Raw genomic sequence first — 23,346 nt, forward strand, 5'->3', positions numbered from 1 at the left:
CCCCATGAAATCCTAGCCTTGCCTACAGTGATCGAACTAGAACCAACCGTACACAGGCTACCAGGTAGCTTACCTGCATTAGCACTTGTGGCCACCTCTGGGCAGGCTGACCTTAGGACTCCATTGTTCCTGCTCTGCTCAGTCCAGCTGGGCAAGGACTTCTGAGTTCTTACGCCCCACCTTGTTCTCGCCAAAGAATCTGAGAGCTCGTGTCCGTATCGCAGTGAAGGGTCAGTGCCTGCTGTCCACCCTGAAACCAAACATCAGTGAGAACATCAGAAGGTAGGAGCAAGAGTTGGCCACTCGGCCCCTCTAGTCTGCCCTGCCATTCAAGATGATTGTGGCTGATCCACGCTGGGCCTCAACTCCTCTTCAGTGCCAGTTCCCCATCGCCCTCAATTCCCCAATCTTTAAAAAAGGAGGTATTTATGTATTTACCTCCTTTTTTAAACCCCAAGTAATCTCGCCTGCACAGCCCTCTGGGGCAGAGAATTCCAGAGATTCACCACCCTCGGTGAGAAGTTCCTACACACCTCGGTTTTAAATGATCACCTCCTAACCTTGTAACTATCTCCCCTTGTTTGAGACTCTCCCACTAGTGGAAACATTAACATCTACTCCATCGTGCCCTCTCAGGATCTTATATTCTTCTCCCAGACCTCAACTCCTTTTCTGTGCAGTTCCCCCAAAGCCCTCAATTCCCTGGTCTTCCAAAAATTTATCAATTTCAGAATCAGGTTTATTATCAGACATATGTCATGAAATTTGTTCCTTTGTGGCAGCAGTACAGTGCAAGACAAAAAGACAAAAAAAATTACTATAAGTTACAGAAATAAATAAATAGTGCAAAAGAGGAATAACGAGGTAGTGTTCATGGGTTAAATCCCACAAACACCTGGTCTCCACAACCCCTCCCTTCAAGAAGCTTCTTCGCACCTCAGTTTTAAATGACTGCCCCCTAATCTTGTAACTGGCGTCCTCTCATTTGAGATTCCCTGATGGATATGATACAAAGCCTGAAAGCACATACCACCAGGCTCAAGGACAGCTTCTATCCCGCTGTTATAAGACTATTGAATGGTCCCCTAGTGCGAGAAGATAGACTCTCGACTTCACAATCTACCTTGTTATGGCCTTGCACCTTATTGTCTGCCTGCACTATACTTTCTCTGTAACTGTAACACTTTACTCAGCATTCCGTTATTGTTTTCCTTTGTACTACCTCGATGCACTGTTGTAATGAAACAATCTGTAAGGATGGCATGCAAAACAAAGTTTTTTTTTACTGTACCTCAGTACATGTAACCAATTTACCAATTTTTCCTGTAAAAGGAACCCTCAGGGTGCGACCCAATAGTGCAGGAAGGACGAGAGGACAAGGGTCACCTGAAGTGATGCCTGGTCAGAAATAATTTCACGATGGTTGAAAGCAAACACTCAAGCAAGAATTACAGTGAGAAGCAGTTGTGTCCCCGTTGGTAGCACTCTTGCCTCCCAGCCAGAAGATTCAGGTTAATGTATCACTGCTGGTGGACAGGTACATGGATAGGAAAGGTTGAGAAGGTTTGGGGCATAGCTTCGATAGGGCATCTTGGTTGGCATGGACCAGTTGGACCTAAGGGCCTATTTCCGTGCTGTATGACTCTATGGTGCTCAATAGCCAAGGCTACAGTGCAATATCAAGGAAGTGCCTCATCTCTCTCTTGATAAGATGTTAGACTTCTTAAGGAGGAAAGAAAACCACTGCATGTAAACCCAAAAAAAATCCAGATTAGAGTATTTACAGAGAAACTAAATGAACTTTCCTTTGATCATTCTAAACAACATTTTTTTCCAAAATGAGCCTAAACTGCGAGGGCAGTGAGCTAATCAACTATGCAAGGCATCACTGTCAAAATCAGGGGTGGCACAGCGAGAAACCTAAGCTCCAGTTTCCTCCTACATCCCAAAGACATGCCGGCCGGTAGGTTAATTGGGTGCTACAAGTTGCCCCTGGTGTGTAGGTGAGTAGAAGAGTTGACGAGAATGTGAGAATAAAAATGGGATAAATGTAGAATTGGCGTAAATAGATTGGTTGATGGTCGGCACTTGATGGGCCAATGGGCCTGTTTCTGTGCCGTCTCTCTATGACTCCTTTTCCTCAGTCTAATCTTGTGTAACTCCTTCCCACCTCCCCTTCCCCAGCCTCAGGTCTGCAGCTGTAGTTACTGTTCCCTCAGTTATCATTACCCTTTGTAGTGGAATCATCCGAAGTTACCACATGGAAATAAGCTGCCTCAGCGAGCAAAGAGAAGAAAGACTGAGCAAAGGGGGTCCCAAGTTTCTTATGACATACTTCATTACAACAACTTGCTTTTATATAGCAGCTTTAACATAGTAAAACTCCCAAGATGCTTCACAATCAAACAAAACATATTGTCAACACTAGTTGGCCAAAAAGCGTAGTAAAAGTGACAGGTTTTAAGGAGCACCTTAAAAAGGAGAGGGATGGAAAGGCGCAGCAATGCTTAGGGAGGGAGTTTCAGAGCTTGAGGCATTGCTTTTGACCACTAATGGTGGGGCAATTCAATTCAGGGACAATGAAAAGGCCAGAATTAGAGGAACACAGATATCGTAGAAGCTCCAAGGACTGGAGGAGATAAGACCATAAGACATAGGAGATTGCAGAGACAGGGAGGAGGACAAAGCCATAGAGAACTCTGCAAAGGAAAAGTTCAAAAGGCCAGCAAGTCTATAAGAGTTATGACTAGCCAATGAACTCAATGTCCCTCATTTCCACCCAATGAGTCATTTCCAACAAATTCCCAGCTCTGCACTGAGGGAAAACAAATTCCGATGTTCCTAATTTCAAAACGCATTCCCAATGAACGAGACTCTTCACTGCCAGGCTAACTCAAATTTACAATTGTAATATCATCCTGCTGTTTGTGTGTTGAAAATCACTTTTACTTGCAACCTCGGTGAAATGGCTTCTGCAGGACTTCAATGTCCTTGTGGCATCAAACTGAAACGTTAAGCGATTTTCCTCCGCTTCCAACATTTCTTCTGAACCAAGCAAGTGATGCTGGCAGAAGTCACCCTTAATTTTTGATTCCAGTTCCATCCAATGGATTTTAATCCTTTTCCAACTCCGTGGTGCTTATTCCATAGTCTATTGTTAATATTATGGTCATCTAGATAGAGATTGCCTGTAGACACTGGCAACCTTGGTACCTCACCCTTGGCAAGCCTAGATGGCGAGTCCCCACTTCCAACCATTCCATCTCACCCTTGCCTCAACCCAGATGGTGACCTCTGTAGACTGTATTAGAATTGGTTTATTATTGTCACATGTACCGAGGTCTTGCATACCGTTCACACAAATCAATTCATTACACAGTGCATTGAGGTAGTACAAGGTAAAACAATACAGAATGCAGAGTAAAGTGTCACAGCTACAGAGAAAGTGCAGTGCAGACAGACAATAAGGTGCAAGGCCATAAGGTCGATTGTGAGGTCAACGGTCCATCCTATTGTACGAGGGAACCATTCAATAGTCTTATATAATAGACTGAGAGATCAAGAGTTCATCTTTATCACACAAGAGGTACATTCAAGAGTCTTATAACAGCAGGATAGAAGCTGTCCTTGAGCCTGGTGGTATGTGCTTTCAAGCTTTTGTATCTTCTGCCCAATGGGAGAAGGGAGAAGAGAGAATGTCCGGGGTGGGTGGGGTCTTTGATTACGTTGGCTGTTTTACTGAGGTAGAGAGAAGTGTAGACAAGAGTCCACGGAGGGGAGGCTGGTTTCCATGATGTGCTGAGCTGTGTCCACAACTCTGCGGTTTCTTGCCGTCACTTGCAGAGCACTTGCCATACCAAGCCGTGATGCATCCAGAGTGTATGAGCTCAGTACCATACCAGCACATGAGTCAAGTCAGCAGGCGTCAGCATTCAAAGAATCACAGGAAGGTTACAGAACAAAGCAGGCCATTGAACTTGTAGAATCTGTGTCAGCAAACCAACTGAGACAAGAGCAATCCAGCTAGTCCCTCTCCCCTATCCTCTCATCCCCATTCTGTCTACGCTTCTTGCTGCCTCAGTAAAGCAGCCAGCATAATCAAAGAGCCCACCCACCCCAGACATTCTCTCTTCTCCTCCCCCCCGCCCCCCCCCAATCAGGCAGAAGATACAAAAGTCTGAAAGCACGTACTACCAGGCTCAAGGACAGCTTCTATCCCACTGTTACAAGACTATTGAATGTGTCCCTAGTACGATAAAATGGACTTTTGACCTCACAATCTACCTCGTTATGACCTTGCACCTTATTGTCTGTCTGCACTGCACTTCCTCTGCAGCTGTGACACTTTACTCTGCATTCTGTATTGTTTTATCCTGTACTATCTCAATGCACTGTGTAATGAATTGATCTGTATGAACGGTGTGCAAGACAAGTTCTTCACTGTACCTCGGTACACGTGACAATAATAAACCAATTCCAATTCCATAGCCCTGCAATTCATTTTCCTTTCAGATACTTATCCAGTTCACTTTTGAGCACTTTGATTGATTGTTCCTCCCCCACTCGCCCAGCAGCGCATTACAGATTCGAACCACCAGCTGTGTAAATAAGATTTTTTTTAAAACTATCATTTGTGTTCCTTTTGCCAATCACCTTCATTCTTTCTGGTTCTTGACAAATCCACCAATGGTAACGTCTACCTCCTCTGTCCCTGCACGGTTCCAACTGTGTTTAACAGAGACACCCAAATAGTGTCTGGAGGAGAGTATTGGCTGTGATCAGCAGAAGAAACACATTGATCCTTCACCTTCCTTGACCAGGAGCACCAAGGATCGTTGCTGAGATGATGAAGTAGGGCAGAGTTCAAAAGTGCTACACAATGAACGTTTCTGCTCAGTTAAAAATGTCATCAAATTCTTTGTACACAGGACTTTCACAACCAGCAACGACAGGGGAAATTTTTATTCTAATCCCGTAGACCAGACTGAAACCAGACCCGAGAAGTAGGTGAGAGGTTCATCCCAACATGTCACTTGCCTTCCAGATTTGAAGCTTTACTGGAATGACTTTTCTTGTATCCAATTCATACCCTCATCATGCACTCTGAATATCATCATCATCTCTGAATAATGCCCCATGACTAACCAGCAACCAAAAATGATTAAAAACATAAATACAGGCTAATAACCATTTAAACTGTGCTGAATCATTAAACTTCACTGAATAACACCCCATCACCAACCAGAAAACAAAATTAATTGGAAAAAAAAACGAAGATACAGGTGAAACTGCAGGGAAGTGAGACTAACAGGGTTGAGCTGGTGCAGATTAAAGTGACGTCTCCCTCTGCTGCCACCGGTGACAGGATGGAGAACCCTCCACATCCCACTCAGCCTGGGAATGATCAAAACAAAATGCACAGGGCAGTGGGAAAAAAAACCCTTTTGTTGCTGCTACTGTTTGTGTTTCTGTTCAACATTTAAGACAATCTGCACCCCACTGGGTGGGGAAGAGAGGGGGAAAAGGAGAGGAGAGGAGATTGACTCCTGGCCTCATGTAAACAGGAAATAAACACAGCACTCCCCTTCCTCACCTAGAATTACAGTGCATCATCTAGAGAGGGACACCCACACACAGCACCCCTCCCCACCCATGTTAAATACCAATGAACTTCACAGCCCATTAAATCATTAACCCCACGTCCTTACCAGCCTGTGTACGAACTATGTGAAGTTTATTCCTTTGATTTCCATCCCTTTATAACTTTCTCCTCTGCTCTCTCTCCCTCTCTCGTCCCCTCTCCAGCAGCTTTGACAACTTCAGGGACACTCCCACGCAACCTAACCCGGCGCCGCCCAGAGCCCCGCCTTTCCGCAGACACCGCACTCCCTCATTGGCTCCCCGGCCCCGCAACCTCTCCCTTCATTGGCTGCCCCCTCGCGTCCATCAGCGCTGCTCCCAGCAAGCTAGGTTGAGAGTAGACCGACCACCACTTCCGGCGGAAGGCGGCAATGTTATGTAATTTGTTTCAAACATTTTTAGTTATTTAACGCCCAGATACTTGGAAAAAAGTGACTAAAAATTAAATTCAATATCTACAAGTATCTTTTGCCTGTTAATATGTGCTGACTGGTCTTTGCCCCGCTGTGTATTGCGACATTGGGCGCCATCTTTGTGCGGGGCATAACCCTGGGCTCAGATACTGTCATGGGCTGTACATGCACAGGGTCTAAATACCATGAGATTTGGCTCTGTGCAACGGCAGCACATTGCAAACATAAGTTAACATAGACTTAAATTAGCATAAATTATACATAAATCAGAATCAGATTTATTGTCACTGACTTAGATAAAATTGGTTTATTATTGTCACATGTACCGAGGTACACTGAAAAACGTGTCTTGCATACCGTTCATACAAATCAATTCATTACAACAGTGCATTGAGGTCGTACAAGGTAAAGCAACAACAGACTGCAAAATAATGTGTTAAAGTTGCAGAGAAAGTGCAGTGCAGGTAGGCAATAAGGTGCAAGTCATAAGGAGGTAGATTGTGAGGTCAAGAGTCCATCTTAACGTACTAGGGGACCATTCAATAGTCTTATAACTGCGGGATAGAAGCTGTTCTTGAGCCTGGTGGTACGTGCTTTCAGGCTTTTGTATCTTCTGCCCATTGGGAGGGGGGAGAAGAGAGAATGTCCAGGTGGGTGGGGTCTTTGATTATGCTGGCTGCTTTACCCAGGCAGCGAGAAGTGTAGACAGATCCATGGAGGGGAGGCTGGTTGAGAGAGACAAGAAAAAAACTCTGAGATGTTAGGGTTTTTGAGGTCAATTTAAGAATCTGAGGGCAGTGGGGAAGAAGCTGTTGGTGAACCTTGAGGTGTGGGTCCTCAGGCTCCTGTACCTCCTGCCTCTTGGCGGCAATGAGAAGAGGGCATGGCCCGGATAGTGGGGGTCCCTGATGATGGATGTCACCTCCTGAGATGTCACCTCCTGAGACATCACCTCTTGTAAATCTCCTCAATGGTGGGGAGAGCTGTACCTGTGATGGAACTGGCCAAGTCCACCACTCTCTGTAGCCTCTTGTATTCCTGTGCATTGGAGCTCCCACACCAGGCCGTGACACAGCCAGTCAGAATGTTTCCACTGTACATCTGTAGAAGTTTGTCAGAGTCTTCGATGACATGCCAAATCTCCTTAAACTTCTAAGTAGAGATGCTGGCGCACCTTCTTCATGGTTACACCTCTGTGCTGGGGCCAGGATAGGTCCTCTGAGATGTTGACACCCAGGAACCTGAATTGCTCACCCCTTTCCACCGCAGACCCTTCAATGAGGACTGATGCTTGTTCACCTGACTTTCCCTTCCTCAATTAGTTCACAATCAGTTCCTTGGTTTTGCTGAGGTTGAGTACAATGTTACAACAACACTCAACACTTCAACTCATCATAATAACACTTATACTTTTTGATGCGCACACACTTCCCTCTTTTGTGGTTTGATTGGTGCAGTTTGTATCAAGTACAATAAAAGACAGCCTTTCCTATAATAAAACTTCAACGAAACAAATGGAAGGTTGAAATAAAAACAGAAAACGCTGGAAATACTCAGCAGGTCAGGTAGCGTCTGGTATTAGTATTGGTTTATTATTGTCACTTGTACTGAGGTACAGTGAAAAGCTTGTCTTACAAACCGATCATACAGGTCAATTCATTACACAGTGCAGTTACATTGAGTGAGTACAAAGTGCATTGATGTAGTACAGGTAAAAACAGTAACAGTACAGAGTAAAGTGTCACAGCTACAGAGAAAGTGCAGTGCAATAATGTGCAAGGTCACAACAAGGTAGATCGTGAGGTCATAGTCCACAAGCCTTCTGTGTTCTTCCCACCTTTGTACTTATTTCAAACCTGGTGCATGGGTGACACCTTCTGATTTCAATGACAGATTGTTGACCTAAAACTCCAACTCTCGGTCTCTTTCCACAGAGATTACCTGACATGCTGAGCACTTTGTGGTTTGCTCCCCATAACAGAAGAGGAAAACTGACACAACTGGAGACACGAGGGACTGCAAGAATCTAGAGCAACACACAAAACACCGGAGGAACTCAGCGGGTCAGGCAACATCTATGGAGGGAAATGGACAGTCGATGTTTCAGGATGAGACCCTTCATCAGGACTGAAAGAAAGAGAGGAGATAGGCAGTTTGAAAAAGTGGAGGGGAAGGGATGGAGCAAGAGCTGGCAGGTGATAGGTGGATCCAGGTGGGTGGGGGGGGAATAGGCCGGTGGAGGAGGGAAGAGTGGGAATGGTGTCAGAGGCTGGGAGGTGATAGGTGGAGGCAACAAAGGGCTGCAGATGATGGAAGCTGATAGGAGAGGAAGGTGGAGCCTGGAACCATGGCAGGGAGGTGGGGAGGGGAACCAGTGGGAGGAGTGTGTGGGTGACAGACAGGTGGAGTTGCTGTACCAATCATCAAGAATGTCCCATCACACTTCTGCTGGACCTCAAAGAGGATGGAGAGACTTTAGATTCAGAAGTGAGTCACGTACAGCAGCTTAATCACATGACGTGAGCTTTGTTAGCAAGGTCAGCAGTTTTATTTCTGTGTATTAGTTCACCAGATGTAAAGGTCGCGGGCAATGTCAGTGTTTATTGTGCATTCCTAAGAACCCGTTAAGAGTCAAAGACATTGGTGGATGAAAATTAAAAAAAACTGCAGATGCTGGAAATCTGAAATAAAAACAGAAAATGCTGGAAACACTCAGCAGGTCAGGCAGCGTCTGTGGAGAGAGAAACTGTTAATGGGAAGGAAAGAAACAAACACATTTGTGGGTCTGGGCCAAATGATGTCAGGTCGGCAGATTTCCTTTCCTGAACCAGATGAGCTTTACAACAAAGTCAAAGTCGAGTTTATTGTCACATGCACAGGTACATGTATGAAAAACTTACTTGCAGCATCATCACAGGCACAGAGCATCAGATAAGCAGCATTCACAAGGAAAATATAAATTGAACATAAATTGTACACAACTTTTTTATAAGAAAGAACACAACTACAACAAAAAAAAAGTCCATTGCCGTACCAGACCATGATGGAACCAGTCAGGATCCAATCCTGCTTTCATGGTCACCATTATTAGAGTTTTGCTTTAATATTCAGGATTTATTTATTTATAAGATGCTCTCCTAACCTCACAATCAAGGTAGATTGAAGTGAATTGTTGCGCACAGGTGATAATCAATGGACCAGAGGTCTCAGAGAGTCACAGGACATTACAGAGAGAGGGAAGGAGCAAGTCATGGATGGATTGAGAGAATTCTTAAGTGAAGGTATTATTGAACTGAGGTCAAAGGTCGTTTACTGAACAGATGGGAGTCATTAAGACATACAGCACGGAAACAGGCCCTTTGGCCCAACTCATCCATGCCAATCAAAATGTCTATTCGAGCCAGTCCCATTTGCCTGTGTTTGGCCCATATCCCTCCAAACCTTTCCTATCCATGTACCTGTCCAAATGTCTTTTAAGCATTGTAATTGTAAGATATCTTTATTAGTCACATGTACATCGAAACACACAGTGAAATGCACCTTTTTGCGTAGACTGTTCTGGGGGCAGCCCACAAGCATCGCCACGCTTCCGGTGCCAACGTAGCATGCCCACAACTTCGGAAAGATTTAAAAGTGACCTAAGGGGCAAGTTTTTTCACACAGAGACTGGTTGGTTTATGGAACAAGCTGCCTGAGGGTGGTAGAGGCAGGTACGATTACAACGTTTAGAAGATGTTTGGACAGGTACATGGAGGAAAAAGGTTTAGAGGGACGTGGGCCAAATGCAGGCAAATGGGACTGGTTCAGACAGATGCCTTCGTCAGTACCCACCTCTGCCACTTCCTCTGGCAGCTCGTTCCCCATAACCACCACACTCTGTGTGGGAAAGTTTTCCCTCAGGTCCCCAAGATTTTAAATCTTTCCCCTCTCACCTTAAACCTCTGTCCTCTAGTTTTAGACTCCCCTTGAGGATAAGGACTTTGTGCAAATTTGGGAACAAGCATCAGGTCTGAAGACCAGGACAAGAGCAAAATCCCAGCACCAGGACAGACAAATTATTTATTTCTTACAGTGTAAAAGGAGGCCATTCAGCCCATTGGGTCTATGCTGGCTGTCAGAGCAATCCCAACAATTCTACTCTCCCAATTAAATTCAGACTCAGAAAAGCATCTTGAATTAAGTCAAGTTTATTGCCATATGCACAAGTACGGTGAGGTACAGGTACAATGAAAAACTTGCTTGCAGCAGCATCACAGACACATAGATTCTGACAACACACAGAACATAAATTACATAAGATAATGAAAAAGACTGTGAAAAAGAAAAAGCAACATTAGAGCCAAAAAAACCCCACAGAAACAAGTCCGTAGTGTTCTGTTGCTGAGGTGGGGTTAGGGTTGTGCAGGTCAGTTCAAGAACCTGATGGTTGTAGGAAAGTAGCTGTTCCTGAACCTGGTGGTGAGGGACTTCAGGCTTCTGTACCTCCAGCCCGATGGTAGCAGCGCGAAGAGGGCATGACCCGGATGGTGGGGATCCCTGATGGTAGATGTCGCCTTCTTGAGGCAACACCTCCTGTAGATGCTGTCAGTGGTGGGGAGGGCTGTGCCCGCGATGGACCGGGCTGTGTCCTTTCCTCTCTGCAGCCTCTTACATTCCTGTGTGTTGGAATTGCTGCACCAGGCCACGATGTAACCAATCAGGATACTTTCAACAGTGCATCTGCAGAAGTTTGTTAGAGTGACATGCCAAATCTCCTTAAGCTTCTCAGAAAGTCGAGGCACTGGCGCACCTTCTTCGTGATTGCACCTGTGTGCTGGGCCCAGGACAGGTCATCCGAGATGTTAACATCCAGGAATTTGTAGCTGCTAACTCTCTCCACCTCTGACCCACCAACGAGAACTGGGTCTTCCGTCTTCCCCTTTCTGAAGTCAATGATTAGTTCCTTGTCAACCAATGAAAAGGGTGATAGAAATTAAGACCTTGTAATGGCTTCCAATGCAGCTGGAGGTTGTAATAAGAACAGGCGCAATCATCGGGCCTTCCCTATTCACATCATACCTGCAGTCCAAATAATTAGAAATAGAAACATTGATTTCATCCTCCTCAAGAGCCACCAGGTGATGTTGCAGCTCTATAGAACTCTGGTCAGACCACACTTGGAGTATTGTGTTCAGTTCTGGTCACCTCATTATAGGAAGGATGTGGAAGCTTTAGAGAGGGTGCAGAGGAGATTTACCAGGATGCTGCCTGGATTGGAGAGCATGTCTTATGAGGATAGGTTGAGTGAGCTAGGGCTTTTCTCTTTGGAGAGAAGGAGGATGAGAGGGGACTTGATAGAGGTGTACAAGATTATGTACAAGAGGTGTACATAGATCAAGTGGACAGTCACAGACTTTTTCCCAGGGCGACAATGGCTAACATGAGGGGGCATAATTTTAAGGTGATTGGAGGAAGATATAAGGGGGATGTCAGAGGCAAGTTTTTTTTACACAGAGAGTGGTGGGTGCATGGAACACACTGCCGGCAGAGGTGGTGGAGGGAGATACATTAGGGACATTTAAGACACTCTTAGATAGGCACATGAATGATAGTAAAATGGAGGGCTATGTGGGAGGGGTTAGATAGATCTTAGAGCAGGATAAAATGTCGGCACAACATTGTAGGCTGAAGTGCCTGTACTGTGCTGTAATGTTCTATGTTCTCTGAAATAGCCTTGACAGACATGAGAGATTTTGTATCATGACTTAAACGTAAAGTTGGAAGGGAGATTCTTCCCTAAGATACAACCAAAAGACGAACAGCAATGAGATGGGTAAGAAGTACAATTTGGTATTTCTCACCCATCTCATCTGCTGTTCGTGAGATCTCATTACGTACAAAATTCATTGCTGTAACAATGGGTGGTTTAAAGTTTGTCTGATAAAATGTGATTTGGACTGCAACTAAAAGATAGGACAGTAACACAGAAATGGAAATCTGTAGGAGGGGTGGGGAAGTGGGATAAATGAAAGAATTGTTGAGTTGTGAGTGAGCACCTCAAATTAGCCACTGATGTTTATCTGGTCTATTTTTAATTCCTTTTGTCAAACCACTGTGATTTAGAACTGGCCATTTCTGCCTTTCATTCGTCTGTGATCTCAGCTCAGTTCTTCTCTCCACTGGTACAACCTGCTGCACTTGTGCCACAGCCCGAAGCAGCAGAATCTGCCCTCTGCCACATTTACTCATTGGGACTACACAAAAAGCACTGGAGGAACTCAGCAGGTTAGGCAGCATCTACGGAGGGAAATGGGCAGTCGACGTTTCGGGTCAAGACCCTTCATCTGGACTCACTGGGTCTCACCTTATCGGAAATATTTCCTTTGCTTTATGCACCTCTCCACCACCTTCTCTGCATTTGAAAGTAACTTGTATTCTAAGGGTCTCAGTCATAAATATTGTAACGTCAATACTGTAAATTGCTGGAAGATTTTTGGGGTCAGTGAAGTATCTTTGAGCTCACTTGAAGTGTTCCCCATACACATTGTAACAGGGCCTGAATAAATCCACTTGTTCAAGAACTCCCCACTGCTGTACCAGAGATTTTCTTTGTGTGCTGTCCCGATGTGAGCAGTAATGAAGAAGGTGACTTGTCCTCACGTGAGAGACAGATTCAGGGTGCAGGTTAAACACACAAATTCCTCCAACAGCATCTGATAAGCCACAGGCTACATCACTGTACAATCTGGTGGTAGATATCTGTGGAAGTTTAGATTAACTTTGGCAAGGAGGCACAGATAAGGACAGGTAAGTAACACACAAAATGCTGGAGGAACTCAGCAGGTCAGGCAGCATCCATGGGGGGAAATAAACAGTTGACGTTTTGGGCTGAGACCCTTCATCAGGACTGGAAAGGAAGAGGGCAGAAGCCAGAATAAAAGGTAAGGGGAGGGGGAAGAGCACGGACTGGCAGGTGGTAGGTGAGTCCAGGTGAGAGGGGGCAGGTAGCTGGGTGTTGCTCTGTCCTTTATGTGCAGCATAAACTGATAGCTCCTTTAATTTCGTGTTACATTTAAAGGCACTGCACTAGTGTAAGCAAACAGTACTTTATCATAGAGCCACATGGTATAGTAGCAAGGTGGATAGTTACAGACTTGTATTCAGAACTGGAGAAAAGGGTTTGAATCCTACCATTTAAATAAATCTGGAACATGAATTGATACCAGTGAAGATCACCATCAAACCACTGAATTGTTGTAAAAACTTGTTTGGTGGACTTGTGTCCTTTGGGGAGCAAACTACCAATTCATACCTGGCCTGCATTTGACCCGGTGGGATTGACTCTTAATTGTCGTTTGAAATGGCCTAAACAGAAAATGGTGGAAATATTCAGCAGGTCAGGCAGCATCAGTGGGGAGAGAAATGGAGTAGGTGGAAAGGTGAGAAGAAGAGCATGTTTTAAGTTGCAGAGGAAGGAGGAAAGAGGTCAGAGGGGATTACTGGGAATCTTGGTCAGCATGGGTCAGTTGGGCCGAAAGGCCTGTTTCCATGCTGTATAACTGACTGGGTAAAAGGGAAGGATGTGAGAAGCTAGGAGGTGATAGGTGGAAGCAAAGGGCTGAAGGAATCTGATTGGACAGTAGATCCTGGAATAAAGGGGAGGTAGGCAGGTCGTGAGGGTGGGCGAGGGGGAAGGGATTACAGGAATGAGGGAAAACAAAGGGGGGAGGTTACCAGAAGTTGAGGCCATCAGGCTGGAGACGACCAAGGAGGAATATGATGTGTTGATCCCCCAACCTGCGTCTGGCCTCAATGTGGCAGTGGAGAAGGCTATGGATAGACATGTCAGTGCAGGAGTGGGAAGTGGAACTAAAATAGCTGACCATCAGGAGGTCCTGGCCGTTGTGGCCCAGAGCAAAGGTGCTCGATGAAGCAGTTCCCCAACCTGCGGAATAGGTAAGGTTTTATTTTGTTGTTGATCCGTAACACTTGATTCAGTGTAGGCAGGATGGCAGTGGAATGCTCCTCCTGCAAGATGTGGGAAGTCAGGGAACCTCATGGTCTCCCTGATGACTACATCTGTGGGAAGTGCACCCAGCTGGGTCAAGGAACCAGAGCTGGATGTACTCAGGATAATCCAGGAATCTGAGAACATCATAGATGAGACTTATGGAGGTGGTGACACCCAGGGTACAGGCTTCAGATAAATGAGTGACCACCAGGAGAAGCAAGGACAGTAGACAGTCAGTGCAGGGTTCCCTGTGGCCATTCCCCTAACAAGTATACCTTTTTTGGATGATCTTTCAGGGGCTAGCAGCAGCAGTCAGGTCTCTGCCACTGTGGCCAGCTCTGAGGGAAAGGGTGCAGTTAGACAGGGAGATGGTGATCAGAGACTCGATAGTGAGGGGGGCAGACAGGAGATTCTGTGGCCACAGAAGAGACAGCAGTACTATGTGTTGCCTCTTGGGTGCCAGGGTCAAGGATGTCTGAGCAGCTGCAGAAAATACTCAAAGGGAAGGGTGAACAGCCAGAGGCCATTGCACACATTTGTACAAACAACAGAGGTAGAACAAGGGATGAGGTCCTGCAGAATGAGTGTAGGAGTTAACAAGAAGCAGGACCTCAAGGGTAGTGATCTCCAGATTAAGCCCCGCCACATGCTAGTGAGGTCAGAAATATAGGCCAGATGAATTTGTGGCTAAGGAGCTGGTGCAGGGGGTAGGGTTTCAGGTTCTTGGACCATTGGGATCTAAGGTAGAGACAAACTGTACAAGAGGGACAGGTTGCACTTGAACCAGAGAGGGACCAATATCCTTGCAGGGAAATTTGCTAGTGCGACACAGGAGGGTTTAAGCTAGACTGGCAGGGTGCAGGACTGAGCAGGAGCAAGTCATGAGATAAAGCAGTAACCAGCAAGAGTAAGTTGAGTAATCAGGATAGCCAGGGGCACAGTAAAGGGTTGAGGGTGAGAGGGGAAGATTTAAAAAGGGACCCAGGGGGCAACTTCTGGAACAAGCTGCCAGAGGAAGTGGGTGAGGCAGGTACAACTGTATTATTTAAGCATTTGGATAGGTCATGGAGGGGCAGGGCTTGGAGGGATATGGGCCAAATGCAGGAAATTTGGACTAGCTGGGTGGGCACCATCCACTAGTTGGACCAAAGGGCTGGTATCTGTGCTGTACTGCTCCATGACAAAAAAATAAAATGGGTTAGCCATACCCAGGATGGAGGTTTATAGTCATGACATTCTCTTGTAAAACCAGAGTCAACACCATCCAGTTGAACCACTCAACTTGCAGAGAATCACTCCTCAGACCCAGTTTACCAGGTCAATTCCTGCAAGTGTCTGTCACAGGAAATTAAGCTGGCTGGGCCTCAGCCTTAGACTGCAAGGGGCAATCTCAGTGAAACCTACAGAATTCTTTAAAACAGGGCTGGTGCTGAGTTAAGTAATCTGCTGGAGGAACAGGTCAAGTGGTTGAGCAGCATCTGTGGGAGAGAAGGAATTGTTGATGTTTTGGGTCAAACCCCTACATCAGGGGTCTGAAATAGGGGCAATGGCCAGGATAAAGTCAGCATCTTTTCCCTAGGTAGGGAAGTCTAGACCCAGAGGACAAATTTAATGGAGATCTTAGGAGCAAGTGCCCACAACTCTCCCTGGAGGGTGGTGAACAAGCTGCCAGGGGAGAAACTATTACAGCATTAAAAGGCATTGGACAAGATGGGAAGGGAAATGGGCCTACATGTGGACAAATTGGATCACAGTTGGCTTGAATAAGGTGGGTTGTTGTGGCCTATTTGTGCTGTTTCTCTGATAAGCTATCAGTATCACTGGTGAGTTCACAGCCAAACTGACCACTTCACCTTCTGGTTAACCACAGTTCACTGATGCTTATAATGCAAGCAAGCAAGGAGACCAAGTATACTTTTAAATAGTTTATTAAAAATAAGTTACAATAAGACACTCAAGACAGTTGGGATACACATTAACTGAGAAAATTTAAACTTTAAAGCAACCTCCTTCTGCCCACCCATAGCCCCCTGCACCAAGGGGGATCCAGAATTCAGCCCTTCATCTGGGGAATGGCTTAGATACAAAACCACCCTTTAGGGTCACCTGGAGGGGGGAAACTCAATTGTCACAGTCAGATTGTGTATAGAATCAGCCCTTTCCTTCAGAAGGAACAGCCCATCCCAGAGCAACAGGGAACCTCCACTTAGTTTAGAACCAGACATGATTACAGCCCAGTGGTGATCATTGCTGTTTAGTTACAGATTCCATCTGAACCAGTGCATCACAACCCAGCACTGGTCCCCATGACTACACTGAACTGCAATCATTCAAGTTATTTCACCACTACCTTCCCCAAGTGAAATGGGGGAACTAGGGAGCCTTCCCAAATGATTAGGTATGACAGGCTGAATGCTGACAGCCAGTCTTGCTTGAAGGGATGGGGTGGGGGGGGGGTCACTCTCAATGATAGGGTCATCCAAACCAATTCCCCCAATTCAAGCTATTGTCTAGATCCCCCAGGATGTGAACACTTACCCCACACAAAAATCTAGGGGAAGATTTGTCCAAAAACTCAAGGTCAGGTTGGTGGACAGATCATCCACGGTCTTCCCAGAAACAATTGGGCAAACTAGCTAATAATGCAAGAACATTAAAGCCACAGACAGCAGCAATGGAAATGAATTGGCCCAGTGCGGGTACTGTCCTGGCTTCACTGCCTGCAGTGTTGAGCACCACTCCCCACCTCCAGTACATAGTGCAACTCATCTCAGAACAAAGCAGCACCACAGCCATTCTGACCACATGGCAGAGCAGATACAGGAGCCTCAACTCTGGCTCCAACAGCTGCTCCACCTCCCTTGTGTCTGGTTGTGGGACAAAGAGCAGATAGACAATGCGTCTAAAGCAATGGTGGTGAAATCAGTAGCAAGTCAACTTACAGCCAGGCACCAGGTTCCCAATTCAGGATTTCAATCTAGGAATCAGATTTTAAAAAATCATTAGTTATTGTATTTCAACCTTAAGCTACACATTCATCTCCTAGTTAACTGAATGCCGTCAGGCTTATTCCAAAATCCCCAATACAAATGCATTATCAAACAAGGGTACAAAGTAATGGGAAACATTCCCATGTGACTGAAAAATCAAGGATGCAGACACTGAGTCCAAGAACACAGGGCTGGAACGTCAGCAAGTCATGCAGCATTTGTGAAAACAGCTGACATTTTGGGTCTGCACCCTTTCATCAGGACATCCCAATACTGGTCCACATGCATCAGCAGTACAACTTTCACAGCCAAGTAACCACATTGTAGAGAAGGGGGCAGCACATGTGCACAGCAAGATCCCACGTTGTGGGAATGCTCTGGGTGGATTCACAAACACTGACCAGAAGAAATTCCCTGTATCCCAGGATCTTTTACATCCAGTCCCTCAACCACCACATTGCAGAGGAAGCCCTGGACAGAACTCCCAGTACTGCTCTGCAGCAACCACTGCTATAGTCCTGTCCAGGTCTGACTCCAGCCACAAGAGTCCTGATGCAGGGACTTGACCCAGAACGTCTCCACAGACACTGCCTGACCAGAGCTCCCCCAGCATCCGCAGTCTGTCTCCAAGTACAGTTGAACCACAGACAGATGTCAATGTCTTCGCCTTTGTACACTGCCCCACGTTTACAGTAGGCAGAGAAAAAATCTCAAGGGTGAGAGTGACACTTTCATCCTTCAGTTAATTTGGACCACAACCCAAGTAAACGTGGGTAAGATCACGAGCTAAATAGCTGCCCCGACTGTGTGCAGTCTGCACCAGCCAGCGTTGGAAACAGTAAGACAAATGCAGAGCCCTCGCTAGTCCTCACTCAGGCACCCAGCGTGTCAAGTCACTGAGTGGCACGTGTATCCCTCATGTACACTCGGAGCCCAGTGCTAACATCACCGTGAGGACCAGCCCCAGACACCCCAGTTACTGCACAGATCCCTGTGTCCACACTTACCCGCTGAGCAAGCTCCTTCCCCGGGTCTCACACGTGGTCTCCCCAGCCAAGCGGCGCCTTCAGCCCGCCGCAGGTACTCCCAACCCCCCGCAACATTGTTGCGGCTGGTGGCGACAATGTTACACCTACTGGCAACATTGTGTCGGCGGCCACTTCGGCCCATCCAGTCCGTGCCAGCTCACGGAGCAGGCCCATTCTCCCACTGCTTTCCCTGCAACTCACCACCGACCTGCCGCAGGTGTTACCCCCCCCCCCCCATACATGGGTGGGGGGCAGATTACAGGGACCACCGCCGGCTCCCCCTCACACACCGACCGGCCACCTCAGGGATTTGCGCCGTGCACCCACCTCCCCACCCATTCACGAGTGGTCTACCCGGGTTGGGGCTGCGGCCCGTCCCCTTTTCTCTCCACCACCCCCCTCCCCCAGGCTCCTTCCCCCTACCCCAAGCATGCAGCCCTTCCCCTACTCTCCCAGCTCAACCCCCACCCTCCCTTCTCTCCACACCGTCTCGGCTCTGCCCCTCTTCCCTCCATTCCCCAGCCCCACAACCCGTCCCCTCTCACCCCCGGGCTCTGAATCCTCCCCCCGAGCACCGCACTCCTTGTCTTCGCTCCCCCTTCCCTGACCTGACCGCCCCGCTCCGCTCCCCCTCCCCCTCACCACCACCCAGCTCCCACCGCTCGTCTCCCTCCCCGCTCCGCCGCCGGACAATGAGACCGGAACCTCCGCCCGCTCCCCTTTTATACACCATCCCCAGGGCCCCGCCCGGGCTACAGGGAGCCCGCCTGCGTTATTATCACCACACCGTTCCTGCTTTTAAAATGTTACAACGCTAAATGTGAATTATTGCACGAATTTCCTTAAAATTGATTTTTTTTAAAAACCCCGCATTGGTATAAGGCATGTTGTTAGTCAAGGCCGTCATTCACGAATGTCAATCAGCTCGGGTCTTAAAGGGACAGTCCACCAGAGCCAGTCACTCTGTCCCTCTCCCTGCCCCTTCACACTCTGTCACAGGGCAGCCAGCCGGCAAAAGACGTTTCCCCCTTCACACATGAGGTCAGAGCAAAGAGGAGAAAAAGCTTATGTTTTCACATTTCCTCCTGGTACAGAAGGAGGCCATTTGGCCCGTCCATGCCAGCCCTCAGAGCAATCCCATCAATCCCTTTCTCCACTCACTTCCCTGTAACCTATTCTCTCCCACATGCTCATCAAACCCAAGGCCTTCCCCTCCCTTTACTCACGTACCACTCACAACTTACAGTAGCCAATAAACCATTCTCTCTTCTCCCCTCTCCCATCGGGCAGAAGATACCTGAGAACATGTACCACCAGGTTCAAGGACAGCTTCTATCCCGCTGTTATGAGACTCTTGAACAGACCTCCCACACTGTAAAGATGAACTCTTGATCTCCCAACCTACCTTGTTGTGGCCCTTGCACTTTGTCTGTCTGCACTGCACTTTGTAACTGTAACAACATATTCAGCCTCAAACCCACTGACGCCCCCAGCTACCTCAATTACAGCTCCTCCCACCCTGTCTCTTGCAAGGACACGATCCCTTTTTCTCAATTTCTCCGTCTCCGCCGCATCTGCTTCCATGATGAGGCTTTCCACTCCAGGACATCCGAGATGTCCAACTTCTTTTCTAACCGGGGCTTCCCCCAGACTGTGGTCGAGAGAGCTCGCACCCGTATCTCTTCCATTTCCCACGCCTCTGCTCTCGCACCCCCATCCCTCCCAGACCCAACAGCAATAGGGTCCCCCTTGTCCTCACATTTCATCCCACCAGCCCTCCTATATATTGGGCTTCCCCTTTTCCTATCTTCAGTCCTGAAGAAGGGTCCTGACCCGAAACGTTGACCGCCTGCTTTTCCCTACAGATGCTGCCTGGTCTGCTGAGTTCCTCCAGCATCACTGTGTTTTTCATCTAGATTCCAGCATCTGCAGTCCTTGTTTCTTTACACTATATTCTGCATTCTGCTTTTCTTTCTCACCCTCTACAGATGCTGGCTGATCTGCTGAGTGTTTAAAGAATTTTCTGGATTTATTTTAGATTTCCAGCACCTATATGTTTTTGATTTTCAATTTCCAACCAGCCTGTATTTGGGATAGAGTCACGGGGCAAACAACACAGAAACAGGCCCTTCAGCCCATCAATCCTGCCCCAACCAAACACCTATCTCCACCAGTCCCACTTTATTCTCCCCACATTCCCATCAACTCTCCCCAAATTCTACCCCTCCCCCACACACCAGGGGCTAATGACCCAACTGACCCACACGTTGTGATCACTGCAGTGGGGAAGAAGTTGTTGTTGAACCTTGAGGTGTGGGTCTTCAGGCTCCTGTACCTCCTGCCTGATGGCAGCATCGAGAAGAGGGCAGGGTCCGGGTGGTGGGGGTCCCGGATGATGGATGTCGCCTTCCTGAGACATGGCCTCTTGTAGGTAAACCTCTAAGTACCAATCTTGCCACAATTCTTCCCACAAATTAATGAAATGAAAGTGAACTGCGATTGCATCTTCATGGAAAATTATGGCCATAAGTGATCTCTTTCTCCCGCAGTTGTTGAGGGAACTTATCCAATAGCTGGAAGACGTGGAGGTGGTCATTTAAAGCCGAGGTGTGGAGGAACATCTCACAGAGGGTGGTGAATCTCTGGTGTTCCCTCCGCCAGAGGGCTGTGGAGGCCGGATCACTGGGGTTTATAGAGAGGAAGGAGGTCCATTTTAGAAAGATCAGTGAACTGAGATTGAGGAGGAACTGGCACAGATGGAGGCCTGGGGCAGATCAGCCACGGTCATACTGAATGGTGGGGCAGGATTGAGGGGCCGAGTGGCCTACCCCTGCTCTTATTTTCTTGTTCCTGTTTATAAGGATATAGACCTGGAAGAATCACATGCCTGGCCCCCATCACATACTGGATTAGTAGGCTAGTTGGGAACCCATTTACAATGGCCTCCAGTGTGAAGAGAGAACCAGGAAAAACTTCCCTTCCAGTGACCCAGATTCTTTCCTGACCTCTGATGCTGTCTGTGTAGATTCACAGAGTCACACAGCACGGAAGCAGGCCCTTCCGCCTGACTGGTCTATCCCAACCAAGTTGCCCCATCCACAGAGTTTGCCTGTTCTCCCCATGACCGCGTGGGTTTCTTCCCACATCCCAAAGACTTGCGGGTTGGACAATCGCTCCTTGTGCAGGTTAGGGGCAAAATCAGATGGGGGGGATGGGGGAGTTGATGGAGGTGTGAGAGGAAAAGAACTTGGATTAGTGTAAATGGGTGCTTGATGGCCATCATCCTTGGACATGATGGGCCGAAGGTCCTGTTTCTATGATGCCTGCCTCTATGACTCTATGATTAATAACCTCAGCTAGAAGCCGTGTGTACAGACATTGAATAAAGCCAGACTGGGTTTGGCTCTGGCACTCCCAGGAATCATATAACCTGCCAACACCCAATACCAAGGCTCACAAATGGCTGACACTTAATGAACACTTTCCCTTTAATTATGATGAAACCTGTCTGCTTGAACAGGTGGAGAAAATTATCAAAGACATTCTTCCTTAAAGGGGAGGGTCATGCTACCATCAATAAGGAACGACTTAACCACAGGGCATTGTAGAAGCTTTAGTTTCGTCTTCCTTCTGTGTTTATTCATTTACAAAGCTTTGCCCATCTCATTTCATCTACCCCACCTAGTCCTTTCAAGATTTTGAACAAAAACTTGGACTGTGACTCCCTGCCTTTCCCAGACAGGAGTGAGAGAGATCAGCTGGTTGAGTGGTGTCACAACAACAACCCCGCACTCAACGCCAACAAGACCAAGGAACTGATTGTGGACTTCAGGAAGGGGAAGTCGGGAGAGCACACACCAGTCCTCATTGAGGGGTCAGCGGTGGAAAGGGTGGGCAGTTTCAGGACCCTCACCATCCAGGACATGCCCTCTTCTCATTACTACCATCGGGAGGAGGTACAGGAGCCTGAAGACCCACACTCAGTGATTCAGAAACTGCTCTTCCCCTCCACCATCACATTTCTGAACGGTCCATGAACCCATGAACATTACCTCATCATTCCTTTTTATTTGCACTATTTATTTATTTTTGTAAATTATAGTAATTTTATGTCTTTGCACTGTACTGCTGCCACAAAACAACAAATTTCACGTCATCTAAGTCTGCAATAATAAATCTGATTCTGATTTTGACATTTCCTTGTCTTCTATCCCTTCCAAGTTTCACACTGGCTTTACCCCATTACCCTGTTACCCTGACGGTAATGACACTCAGGAGTTCAGCCCCAACAACAACGCATACAAACTGCACTCTTATAGCACCAAAGCGTCTCAGAAAGTATTACTAAACAAAATCTGACATCGAGCCACGCAAAGGGATATCAAAGCGAGTGGCCAAAAGCTTGATCAAAGAAGCTGCAGAAAGTCGTGGACTCAGCCCAATACATCAGGGGCACATCCCTCCCCACCACCGGGAGTATCTACAGGAGGTGCTGCCTCAAGAAGGCAACATCCATCATCAAAGATCCCCACCATCCGGGCCGTGCCATCTTCTCACAGCTCCCATTGGGCAGGAGGTACAGAAGCCTGAAGTCCCACACCACTAGGTTCAGGGACAGCTACTTCCCTTCAACCACTCGGCTCTTGAACCAACCAGCACAACCCTAATCACTGCAGTTCAGCAACCACTTTGATCACTTTACAGTAAAATGAACTTTGTTTTTTTTTTGTTCTAATTGTGTTCTTGTAATTGTTTTCTTGTAAAGATTGTTTAATTTATATTTAATTTATGTTTTTCTTGTGAATGCTGCTTATCTGATGCTTTGTGCCTGTGATGCTGCTGCAGGTAAGTTTTTTATTGCACCCGTGCACGCATGGACTTGTGCATCTGACAATAAACTCGACTTTGACTTTGACTTTAGGTTTTAAGGATCATCTTAAAGGAATAGTGAGGAAAAGAGGGAGAAGTGAAGAGGTTCAGGGAGGGAATTCCATGGCTTTGGGTTTGGCAGTTTGAAGGCAAGGGCACCACTGGTGGCGTGACTGAGTCTGGGAGCAGGGTGGAACTAGCGGGGGGGGGGGGGGGGGGGGGGGGGGGGGGGTTGGTGGAACCAGTATGGGGCATTATCCCCTCAATAACGAACATATCTGGAGTGTGCCTATGTCTATCATCTTCCCCTCAAAATTCCTCTGCATCAATCCGGTGGAAATTCTGGGCGGTTGATATTGATCCAAAGGCTAGCTGGTAGACTGCTGCCCACCACTGCTCTAGCAACTGAGGTTCAA

General features: G+C 47.1%; 1 protein-coding gene and 1 non-coding gene across 4 annotated transcripts in view; both read right to left on the minus strand.

Annotated features, from left to right (window-relative positions):
• The window catches only part of LOC127585605 (oxysterols receptor LXR-beta-like), a 63,844-nt gene extending 45,419 nt beyond the window's left edge, over nt 1–18,425 (minus strand). For 2 of the 3 annotated variants that reach the window (XM_052043205.1, XM_052043203.1), the window contains exons 1-3: nt 18,041–18,425; nt 16,986–17,020; nt 74–250 (exon numbers count right to left, since the gene is read on the minus strand). The gene's annotated coding sequence lies outside the window, so the exon portion shown is untranslated. Of the gene's footprint in view, nt 1–73; nt 251–5,708; nt 5,836–16,985; nt 17,021–18,040 lie in introns of those variants that run through there. The other variant, XM_052043204.1, reaches the window with a different exon arrangement.
• Nucleotides 17,899–17,990, minus strand: LOC127585749 (small nucleolar RNA SNORD88). The gene has a single exon (XR_007958588.1). It is a non-coding gene; the product is annotated as a small nucleolar RNA SNORD88 (small nucleolar RNA).
• Nucleotides 18,426–23,346: the final 4,921 nt, after the last annotated feature.

The sequence above is a fragment of the Pristis pectinata genome, chromosome 33 (assembly GCF_009764475.1).
Source record: "Pristis pectinata isolate sPriPec2 chromosome 33, sPriPec2.1.pri, whole genome shotgun sequence".
Lineage (NCBI taxonomy): Eukaryota > Metazoa > Chordata > Chondrichthyes > Rhinopristiformes > Pristidae > Pristis > Pristis pectinata.